This window comes from Micropterus dolomieu, linkage group LG18 (assembly GCF_021292245.1).
Source record: "Micropterus dolomieu isolate WLL.071019.BEF.003 ecotype Adirondacks linkage group LG18, ASM2129224v1, whole genome shotgun sequence".
Classification (NCBI taxonomy): domain Eukaryota; kingdom Metazoa; phylum Chordata; class Actinopteri; order Centrarchiformes; family Centrarchidae; genus Micropterus; species Micropterus dolomieu.
The window spans coordinates 24,804,713-24,816,779 of NC_060167.1; positions in this window are offsets into that span (position 1 = coordinate 24,804,713).

Consider the following 12,067-nt stretch of genomic DNA (forward strand, 5'->3'; position numbering starts at 1 on the left):
GCCAATCACCAACATTACTCGTTACATTACGACTCGTACCCACATCACTGTGTAAATTTAACCAACGCCATTGAAAAAGCTTATTAGAAGTCGGCTGTTCATTTTGTTTTAACCCGGTTTTACAAAATTACTGTCAAATATCAATATTGGCCTCAGAAACCTGTATCTGTGGAGCTATAGCTTTCACTGCTTGCAGGACATGTTGTATATTTGGTGCTATATCTGTGCACAACAATTAAACAGACTATTTGCTGAACATTGTCTATTTTGAATTTTGATTAAAGGTTTAAACCCAGACTGGAGAGACACAGTTTTGACAGTAAGACTTTCCAAATCCTGAGAAAACTTGAAAAAATGAAAGAATAATGCCCTTTCTCCGTCATTAACTGCTGGCGATTGCTGCTCAGTAGACACCAGTTGAAGCATGTAGTAACTCCCATGTGGGCAACTCCCAGGTGTGAAAGCATGTGCTTTTATAAATGTGAAGCAAGACGTTGCTGGACAAGACACTGTCAGTCAACTTCCCCTAGTTAAATAAAGATACACTAAAGCAATCATGACTTAAATTCTGATTTGCTCCCGTGTCTCTCCCTCATGGATGATGTTCATGTCTGTGCTATACTTGGCATGAAGAGAGATGGTTTCTGGTGAATCTTTTCTTGAAACCAGCCTGCTCTCCACTCTTCCTCATCTGCCCCTCCTCTCCATCCCTCCGTCCTGAAAGAGCCCTCAAGAGATGTGTGTACCCTCTCGCCGCCCGTATCCAAATAATTAATCCAAAGCAATTACTCTCCTCCTTCATCTGTCCGTCGGCCCGCTAACAAAACATTTCGACACGTGTCCTCATCACTCCCCTTTAATTAAGGCAGCACTATTTATCACTCCCCTTTAATTATCCTAGCCTGTTTATCAGTCTGCCTTTAATGGAATAGGCACCAGAGAGATACTCGTACAAAACACACCCCGCTACGCTTTCCTCGTTTCTTCCAGTTTTGAACTCATGAAAAAACCCAAACAAAAAACAATTAGTCAAGGAAAAAGCAAACCAGAGAATTAAAAAAGAGGGAGAGAGGAGAAACTGAAGGAGATAGAAGTTGTTGTTTTGCTTCCTCTCTCAGCAATCAGGGTGATGGCTACACTCACACACTCTGCTGTGCTTTTGTTCCCCTCGCAGAAAGCTTCCGCAGACTCCATGCAGTTCACACTGAGTTCAAACACACACATGCGCGCGCACGCACACACACACACACACACACACACACACACACACACACACACACACACACACAAACTGAGATCAAACACACCTCCACAATACTTCTTTTGTGTTCAGTAACCATGGTTTCTGTCAGGTTTAATGCCTAGCAACATGTGTCACGGGGCAGCCACTCACTGAGGAGAGGAGGGCCACTGGTACACTTCATAACGGCACAAGTGTTTGACCATGAAACACATTTTACTATCGTGGCACTTGCTTAGAGGAGCTGAGTTTAAACAAGGCAGTAGGAGGGTTTTTTTTCCTTTCTCTACCTACACACAGCAGATGAGTGTATGGTACGCTTGTAAGCGTCTACATGTGCGGCTGATGTGTATCATGCACCCCAGGAAAGGCCATTCTTTGCCTCTCCTCACAGGCTGCACATTAACAGAGTTGTCCATCAGCCTTTAACCAGCTCAGACAGAGGAGAAACCCAGAGGAGAAGGGAGGCCGCTCCAGAATCACAGGCAGATAGAGTGCTCCTCCCCTGGATCCAGAACTCACAGGCCCGGCTGAGGCTGGCTCGGGCTGGGAGCAATTTGGTGAATGTAAATTGTAACCACACATTGGACATGTTGGACAACTAGTAGGCTCTGACACATACACACACGGAACGAACACACACGTACACACTCACAAGCTGCTGGTAGGGTCAGAAGTCTGGGTGTCACACCCTGTCATTGCAAATTAAGTTATGCAAAGTGAGGTGGTCGGGCAGCCAACCCCTAGGGCTTAACAAGCAGGAAACACTAATTGGGTCGGCTTGCTGATTGCCATAATTGCTACTGTGTGTATGTGTGTGTGTGTGTGTGTGTGTGTGTGTGTGCACATGTCTGACTGAGGGAGGAAGGCTGAACAACCTGCTAGGTAACATGGCAGCTTTCAGCATGGACCACTACCCTCAGAGGGGAGAAGAGGAAGATAAAGGAGATGAGCAAGAGGAAGGAGAAGGAGAGAGATAAAACAGGGGATTAAAATTATCCTAGGTCAGGAATTGCACAGAAATTCGTGATAAACAATAAAAACTCAATTTACAGCTGGACAAGTTATGATTAGGAAGAATGCTTTTCTCAAATAAGCAACATGTTTTGGAATACAACTTATTGTGAAAGAGTCTATTGAACCTTCAGGATTTTGCAACTTGAGAAGTCATTAGAGGCAGTCAAACAAATGGGTTATGATGTTTCAACAAGGCAAAATGATCGATCAAAGCATACGTCAGTCCTGTTGATTTGTTACTGTAACTTTTTGTATCTTTATTGGCATTTTCAAGAAGAAATGATCTGAGCTCAGCAGTATATGACAATACAAAACATTACAGTACAATTAGATTACAATTATATTACAGTTTACCCCTTGGCAATAAATAAAGTAAGTAAATGTTGTAGTCAAATAAAATACAACACAAGTACAATGAAAGCCTCCCCCAATTGCCTGTTGTGTGATGTGGTGTTCTGTCTGCCTGTTTGGATTTTCTCGTCAACTGTATGTAAGCCTGTTACCTGTTCACCTTTGGATTAAATATCCTGAACTGCATCTGCTCTGCCGTGTTGTCTTGCGTTTGGGTCCACCAACCTGCCTCACCACCACTAATTGTGACATGGAGTAGAAGATTTGAGTTGTACAAACAGAATTATGTTAAAAAAAGTAAAACCATAGCATCAAAAATAACTCTTAAAATTCCTCAGATACTGTAGATCAGGTGCTTAAAGAATATCACACTTTCTGAATGACATACCTCAGAGCCACTGCTAATTAAGTGCATTCCGTTCTTTTTTATTCAAAAGAAAGAGCATCGCGATTCACTTGGAGAGGAGCTAAGATATAGGGACAGAAAGTAATCATGACAAAAACATTATTGTCAGCCATACATTCATGCTAATAAACCCTGAGGCTATAGCATGCTTATTAAATTGAAATAGGCTGCATCAAGGTCTGCAGAAAAGTCATTTTTCTTAGCTGATGTAATTGGGTACTCATGGAGGCAGCCATTGTGCGCACACAGGTATAACCTCTCCATACCTTCTCATCCAGCCAGCGAAGCCAAGCTGCATGTCATTCCAGGAGAGAGCTCGAAGAAGTTTTGCAGCGTTTTGAGAGAACCTGTTGATTTGCTTTCACGTTCTTCACCTGTGTTTAACACGTGCAGGCTCATTCACCCTGGCATAGTTGTAGCATACGGAACGCAACTGTATACTTTATTTACTCGCCTAATCAGCATCTGGATTGGTGTAAAATTAACTTTTGCATTCAGATATTGCCTAACACCGAATTTAGCTGTATTCTCCTGAATGTTATTTTCTACCCTTCACACAGAGAGAAGTTTGTCCATGAACCTGAATAATTCATCTCAACATTTTAATTCCTTTTGCTCAAACTCAGCCTCTGTATCTGCATCTATCTCAATCTTCATGTGTGTAGATAAGCTTTTCTGTCTCTGTCACGCCCTCTCCACTCCCCCCCACACACACACGCACAAAGAAAGTGGCGTCCTAACCACTGTCTCTCTGCTTAACTTCCTTATTTAATGTACTTTGGACGGTTCCACTTGTGGAGCTGAATGAAACGGCACACTCCTCTAGTCCTAATTGCCTTCTTTCGTCAGTCCTTCCCTGAGACACATACAGACACACACGCACTTGTGCACTTACACACCCCTGTATGAAGCGCTAGTGCCCAGCATGGCTAACGATGCACAGCTACAAAGGCAGTGTTGGGCCCCGTTAGTCCGTTAGCCAGTCTCTGTGCAAGTGCTCCCAGCAAGCGTGCTGGATTTTAGGGTTTAGTGTCCCACTGAGACAGAATAATGAGTGTATGTTTCTAATCTGTGTGCATGGCCGTGGGTGTGCATGTGTGTTTGTGTGCAACAGCAATGCTGGAGAATAATGAGTGTGTGTTGCTAATCTGGGCCCTAGGAGACTACCTCTTCCTGCTCCTCTCACACTGTCTCAAATCAGCGGCCTCTCTCACTCTGTCTCTTCTCTCCTCCTCTCACTCTCTGTATGTAGGCTAATTTAGCGCCGGCTTTGATGCATTCTCCTGCGGGCCCTCGTTTCTCATATCCAAATGCAGGGATTAGCGGTCTTTTATTCTCCAAAGCCCATCTCATCCTGTTCTCCCTCTTTCTGTCTGCTTGCCGTCTCCCCGACCCTTGGAAACAGTGGCAGGGACTTAACAACCTGACAACAACTGCTTTGTTGTTGTGTTTTTGTGTATCGTTGTTAGCTTAGGCGCTTATGCCTTTGTGGGCCTTGTGTTTGCTTGTGCGTTCTGGGGATACGTGTCAATAGGGAGTGGGATGTAGGGGAGATTTGCCAGGGATGACAGGAAATAAAGATGAAGAGAGGTGAGGAGAGGATGGAAGAGGAGAGTAATTTAACAGCCGCTATCTTGTTTTAAGATTCATTAGGAGGAATAATGGGAAATTATGTGGAACTAAGTTACGTCTCTGGGTGACATCATGAATCCCTTTGTAGCAAGCTTTGTGTGGGTATTTCTGTTTGTGTGTGCGTGCAAGTGTGTTTTTGTATGTGTGCATGAGAGCGAGAGCGAGAGATGGCAGGTCTCTTGGTGATATTCTAAATCTCTTTGTAGAGACAGGGACTGTCACTTCTGAGCGTGTGCGTGATGAAAGTGAGTGTTAAGCAGCAGACGCAGCCAGCATGCTCCCACAGAGACAACACACACACACACACACACACACACACACACACACACACACATACACCTACACACTCACACCCTCACACCCATACAGATTGGGAAAAAGTCTCTTGATGATCTTTCAACAGATCTGCAGAAGTGGCTTAGGCAGCTAGGGCACCTCTGGGACCCTTCACAGACTTAGACACACATGTATACGCCACACACGCACAGAGACACACTCACACACCTTCCAAACTTATACAGCACTCTTGTCAGATATATAGTACTTAATTTGTATATGAGGATCACAGACGGGCTACTGACCTGATGATAGGGATTTTCAGACTATTTACTTTAGTGTGCTTACCGAATTGCTTTGTGAAACCAAACCGAAACTAACCGAATGTATGAAAACATGAGCTTTGGTTCAGACCTTGGTGCAGACTTTCAGGTGTGAAAGCCCTCTTAAACTACGTGTGCGAGCGTTGGCAAGTACCAGTCCAGCAACAGGCCTATAGGACCTTAAGTACGTTAACTAACTCACGTGACCCAAGTGACATGATGTTTAACATGTGGTAAACTTTGTTTAATGGTTGTAGTTTGGTTAGGTTAGCAACAAAACCACTTGGTTACGTTTAGGAAAACATTGTGGTGTGGGTTAAAATGGGAAAAATAAGTACATTACGTAAGTCACGTGACTTTAATTTTAAAATTTTAAACTTTAAAATTGAGTTTGCTTGACACATCCATCCACCCCACTACCCTCCTTAGGGCATTTTTTCCGCGCCGGGCGCTGAGTGTTTTTTTTTTCCGAGAGTTGAAAACTGTTCACCTTTGGGAAAAACGCTGCACTCGTCACTGTCACTTTTTACTCAGCTGTCCAATCACAGTAGAGGAGGGGCGGGACAAATACTTCCCGTAGCAACGGTTAATATCCTGGAACCGGGCTTTGTCGAACCTCAGCTCTTGCACCAAACGGTGGTACTCGCTGAGATCTTTCCTCGCCCTCAAAATCTCATGAACCCACATAAGGCGAGTCCGTCCTCTCTCTCTACCTGCTTCAGCCTTCTCTTCATACAGAGCAAGAGCCAGAGCAAGTACTCTACTCTGTGTTGACATTTTTACATCCACTAAAGTTAGCTAAAACTACTTGCAACAAATGTATCATAGCAACCAAAGCAGTCGGAAAAAACGCTGCACCTCAAAAATGCCCGCTAGTGCTCCCTGCTGGGCGTTGTCAGAAGAGCAGCTGGCGTTTTCAGCTGGCAAAAAAGCTTTGGTGGACACGGGGCCTTACATGTCGCTCTTCTGCCACTAGAGGTCGCAGCCTAATGAAACATGTAAATAATAACTGTTAATGTTAATAATTAACAACATTAACAATGATATAATAAACACATGCTAATGGGATTAATATGTTATTAACTGTACTCTTTTTCATGGTGGAGTCACACCCACTTGCTAAGCTGCAAGTCTTTCAGCAATAAGGAAGCATACAACAAACATCATATGAATTTTACCTGATGAGCGTTAGAGGACTGAAACATTTTTTTGACAGTCAAGAGTTCCTGATCCTACAGTAGGCACTATGTAGAAAAACCTGGTAACTTTTTAATGAATAATATAATAGCATTTATGACATATCATTGGGATGGTACTACACTTATTATCGTTGTCACCATAACCACACAAGTCAAATTTTCAGCTAATCAAGAAATATACATTTTTACAAAGCCCTGTAATAAACAATGTACTCTTATCTTGTTTTGTACTTAGTACTTAACCTCCGTATATTCTTCCAAGTTCTCCTCATCCTCTTCTCTTGACATATTTCATGTTGAGAGACTTCATGGGAGTTCATGGGAATCAGGGCTTTACACTGACAAAGAAGCAGTTATCTAGCTGACAGACTGCTATGCCTACCTTAGTGATTTACGAGTAACACCAATAGAAAAAGAAGAGCAGAACAAATATCATTAAATAGGACTGATTTTAATATTGCCAGATAACACAGAACATAAGCCACAAAATAGGTCTCTTTCTCCCTGCCGTTGTTGTCTTGTGGCTGTAGGAGCCTCCTGATGCTGTGCTTTGTGTTGACTGTGATTGAGAGTGACCCCTGACCTCTCTGGCTCTATGGAATTCCATACATGGTGCGTCTGTGACCCTCTGACCTCCAGCTGCGCTCTGATTCTATTGGCTGAAAGGCTCCCAGTGCCTTACAGCAAAGTGCCGCCAGTCAGAATCAAGTGGTCAAAGGTCGAGACTCGTGGAAATGAGGCGATGGAGTATGGACTGCCTTTTTACAGCACGGCCACAATACCATCATTCTGTGCACACAGTGGTGCACATGAGAAAAAGAGAGGGAGACAGACAGTGATAGACGAGAGAATTTAAGAGGAACAGAAGGCATTAAACTATTTTAGCAGGATTTAGTTTTTTTGTAGAATGAAACTGCGGTGACATTACATAATAAATGGGACCAAGTCAGCTTTTTTGATGGCCAAGCCAGTATCAGGGCTGAAAGGATTTTTCAGATTTATTTCAACTTGGATCATACTAACATAGTTTTGGCCATCATTCCTATTGGGTATGATAACATTGTACTCACCAAGTTAATTGCAGAGATCTCATAATGAGGCGACATTGTCACAAAAGGTCCAGCAGGGCAAGAAATGAGAACAGTCAGACAATTAGACATGTTAAGGTAAAAGCCAATAGCTTAGCTGAGCTTTCTAAACCCTCTTAAACCACTTTATTTGAGGGTAAAACAAGAAGTGAGTTCACCTGTAGTATTGGAAATAAGATCTGGTTGCTTAAAGGAAAAAAAAGATCACTCTAAAATAGCTCTGGCTAACCTGGGGGTCTATTTAAAACATGTATGAACATCTGACGGCTCATGTTCCTTGTCCCATCTGACTTATTTTTAACAATGTTGCGCCTTTCAGTGATCTCTGCAATTAATTTGTGAGTATATATGATGTTATGATAAATGATAGAAATGATGGCCCAAACTACAAGAATAAGATCAAAAATGTAATAAGCATCAATTATCCTTAATGACACAAGTCTCAAGTAAGAATGTGCATGTATAACACCAACACAAGATCAATCATTTGTTAGAGCTAGTGGCTATTTAACATCTAACGTAAAACACGACGACTTACACTTGCAATTTAGAAGGTACTATCTGGTGTGACTTGAACAAATTTAGTTAAATGAAAAACACAATCAGTTTGACATCTTAAACACTTCCCTCAACAACCCAAAGTTATGTCTGCGTAAATCAGGAGTGAATGGTAAATAAAATTATGCATTTTATACTTGACTTGTGATTTAATCCCACACCTCTGAAGTTACTCCAACTGCTCCAAAACTGTAACCCCAAAGCTCTGCCTTTCAGGTTGTGGGAACTTCAAAGATCTGATAACTTAGCACACGCTCAACGATGTCAATGTCCAGGCTGTCCAAAACTTTCTGTGATTCCTCTGTAGTCTATCTGTACTTCAAGTATCCCCCACCAGCCCTACCCCGACCCCCAAACTTCTGTCTTTGTCAAAGGGAAATGCCCTCCATCTTGCAGACAGAGGTGGGTGGGGGTGGAGGTGAGGCTGTCAACAGTGGCAGCACCTGGCTGTGGAGCAGCCTTGATCAAGGCCCTGGATTGGACATGAACATAGAACGCTCATCTACCCCGTACCGCTCAGCCCGTGACACTGTTACAGGACGGGCTGACAGATGACGCCTTAACTGTCTCTCTGCCCGGCTTTGAATGTCCTTTAAAAACAGGCAGGTACAGGAGAGTGGAGGAGAACGAGAGCAGTCCTCCTTCTTTTTGTCTTCATGCTGACAGGTCAAAGACAAGTTCCCCTCAATTTGGTCTTTGCACTTGTCTTTGCTCCTTTTCCCCTTTTCGTGCCAACCCCCTCTGCCTTCATCTGTCTCTGTTCTTCTTCTATGTTCTTCATGCAGAAATAATTAACTGTAGTCACACAACATATAATACATGCAGGTTTTGAGCCCTTTCCATCCTCCTCTCTGCTTTGCAACCACCTTCATTCTCCCTGCAGAAATGACGCTGCCTCCGACCCGTCTGTCCTCCTATCCCTCCATCCCTAACCCCATCCGCAGCATGCTGTTTTCTGTTGCTGCTGCTGTGGGGATTACTTTTCACGGAGGGAGGGAGCGAGGTGGAGAACTGGAAAGCGAGAAGAGAAGGTCCAGAAAAGAGCCCTAAAATAACTGTCATGCAAGTGGACAGGCAGTGATTAAGGATTTAACTGATCATCCTGGGGCTGACAGTGAACCAGCTATTATCTAGCAGGAATCAAACGCTGCTCAAAGCCCTGGGAGGCTCTCTGCGCCTCTCAGCATCTCTCAGCTCCTCTCAGAGGCCTGGCCAACATGAAAGGAGACGTCAGGGTCTGGCAGCTGACAAGCCATGGAGAGAGAGAGAGAGAGTAAAGTAATGAGATCTTTATTTTGGCCGTTACCTCAGGGACTGTTGATCTGTGTTGTGGTGATGTGCAGCAGAATACAAAGACCCTCTCTGTTTGTTTATGTGGGAACTCTGTGTGTGTGTGTGTGTGTGTGTGTGTGTGTGTGCATGTTGGATGTCAGTCAAAATTAGAGGAGTAAAAGTCATTCATTAATCTTGCAAAGCCTAACCAATGACAGGAAACTAGATGCTACCAGAAGAAGAAATTAATAACTAGATGAATAAAAGTAAATCTTATTGCGAATGTGGTGAGAACATAATTACAGTTAGGAGGAAATAAGTGAATTGGTCTCTGTGTGTGCTTTATGTTGGTGTGGCTTCGCTGTTTGTGTTCTTCATCAAAGGCCTTTCCATGACACAAGAGACTTTACACTTGATCCTCCTGCTGATCTCCCCACTGAAGTATGTGCTTCTGTGTGTGTGTGTGTGTGTGTGTGTGTGTGTGTGTGTGTGTGTGTGGACACCATGCTGCACCATGTTGTGGTAAAGTCTTTGCACTGTAGTAGTTAAGCTTCACATCCTGGATGTGTTATACATAGTACAATACTAGCACTACTGTCTTCTGCTTTTGAGATAATGCACAAGCAATTGGATAGGAACGGCAGTGGTCATGAGCAACAGACCCAAGGGAGTAAGACCATAGACTGTATATAAAGATGGTCGACGCGTCTCCACTTCTTCCCACTATACAAAAGTGAAGCCAAAATAGTGCTGCCATCTTGCGCTGGTGCCGTCATTTGGAGCCAGAGTCTAAGCAGCAGTTATCGTGTTCAGTTATCGAGAACAGGAGGTGTTTTCTGTCAGCGATAAGAAAAAAGATAAGAAAAACCTATCCTGCATTTAGCTGCAGCAACCAGGATCTTATAGACCTGCTTGTGTGTCTTATCCTTTTCCTTTTTCTTATACTAACCTCCACGCATACATGCTTACACGTTATACGCTCATCCACATATACACACACATCTGGGATCCACAGTTACAGCTGCACGCCATTTTAATGAATACAGGAAGAGGGCCTGCGCCATTTTGGGGCTAACCCTTTCTTGAGCTTCGCGGGCTTGCCTGCCATTTTGGATCAGTGTGTAACGAAACCACTCACACGGTCACGTCCGCCATTTTCCTTGCTCTTCCCCCTCTGTTGTCTCAGGCACACACACACAAACATACCCACACCAACACACATGTACAAATGATTTCTGATTGGTGTATGCCTTTATATTTGTTTAGAATGGATGATTTATTGACTTAAGTTGTTGATCATTAATCTATGCTAAGGTTAAATAAATCCTATTAAAATTGTTGCCCGTGGTTATTTGTGTATTGTGTTGACGTAACAGCTGGTTGTGACACTTAGTGCTCGGATTCACTGTCCTCCTTATCATTGTACTATAGTGTTTAATTATTGGCATTTACAGGTGGTCAAAACTCTTTCTGAGACTGTTTTAACATTTGGTTATTGGTCCCTGGGTGGTGCCCTGTATTTATTCATCTTTAATATTATTTGTTATAAAATAAATAACTTTATTAATATTTCTAAAATAAAAATCTTTGATATTTAGCTAATAACCTGCCCTACCAGATCCCAACTGTATTCCAGTGCGACTTTTTATGTTTGTGGCAGCTATCACCATGCCTCTGTTTTTGGTTGCTTTGTTTTGATGCGCAATATTATCCTTAAAGTTATGAGGACAAATTAAAACAAAATATTAGACTAACTTTACCCTTTCAAACACAGCAAAAGATGCACAAGTAATAAAGTTCCTCATCATGCTGTTATGACCTAGTCGCAATACTAACAAAATATAATGACGTTTCCTTTACTTGTTACATAATTTTTTCAGATTTTTATCTTAAAGAGGTGGTATTATGCTAATTTTCAGGTTCAAAATCTTAATTAGGGGTTGTACCAGAACAAGTTTACATGGTTTAAATTTCAAAAAACACCATATTTTTCTCATACTGCACATTGCTACAGCTCCTCTTTTCACCCTATGTGTTGTACACTCCGCTCTTGAGCTACAGAGTGATGCATCTTACTTGTACAAAATCTTTTTTGGGAGTTGCACATGCGCAGTTCCCAGGTAAGGACTACTAGCCAATCAGAAGCAGAGAAGGACGGGTCGTAAGAAACAAGGTAGTGTGATCCAAATCAAAGCCGCTTCAGACTGCGACTGTAACCTAGCAGATGGTATAAGTTACTCACAAGTCCACAACCACACAACATCATTGTTCCACATCTTACCATCAGGACTAAACGTTGAACTGTTGCCGGTGTTCTGACGATCTATGCTGCTTTGCCAAAAAAAGCTAACATAGCGCAAATCGATAGACTCGACTCTACTCGGCCCTGCTCCGTTTTCCATTGCAGGTAGTACCCAGAGAATGTACGTAGCTACTCGTCATAGCGACGCCACACACAATTGCCGCGACGTAATGTTCAATGCGACACACACACCAGCGATCCACACAGCTTTCTCTTTTTTAAGTTAAAACGTTTCAACATTCCTCAGAATGTAAAGACAGATAAGCGGTATGAAAACCTTCCAGCTGTGTTTTCCTCTGCCGTTGTTGCTGCAGCGGTCTGTGTGACGGCGGGAGCAGAGGGCTCTGTGAGCGGGCGGCTGGCCGGCCTCACATGCTCCTCCCGCAGGTTGGCGCAGACTTCC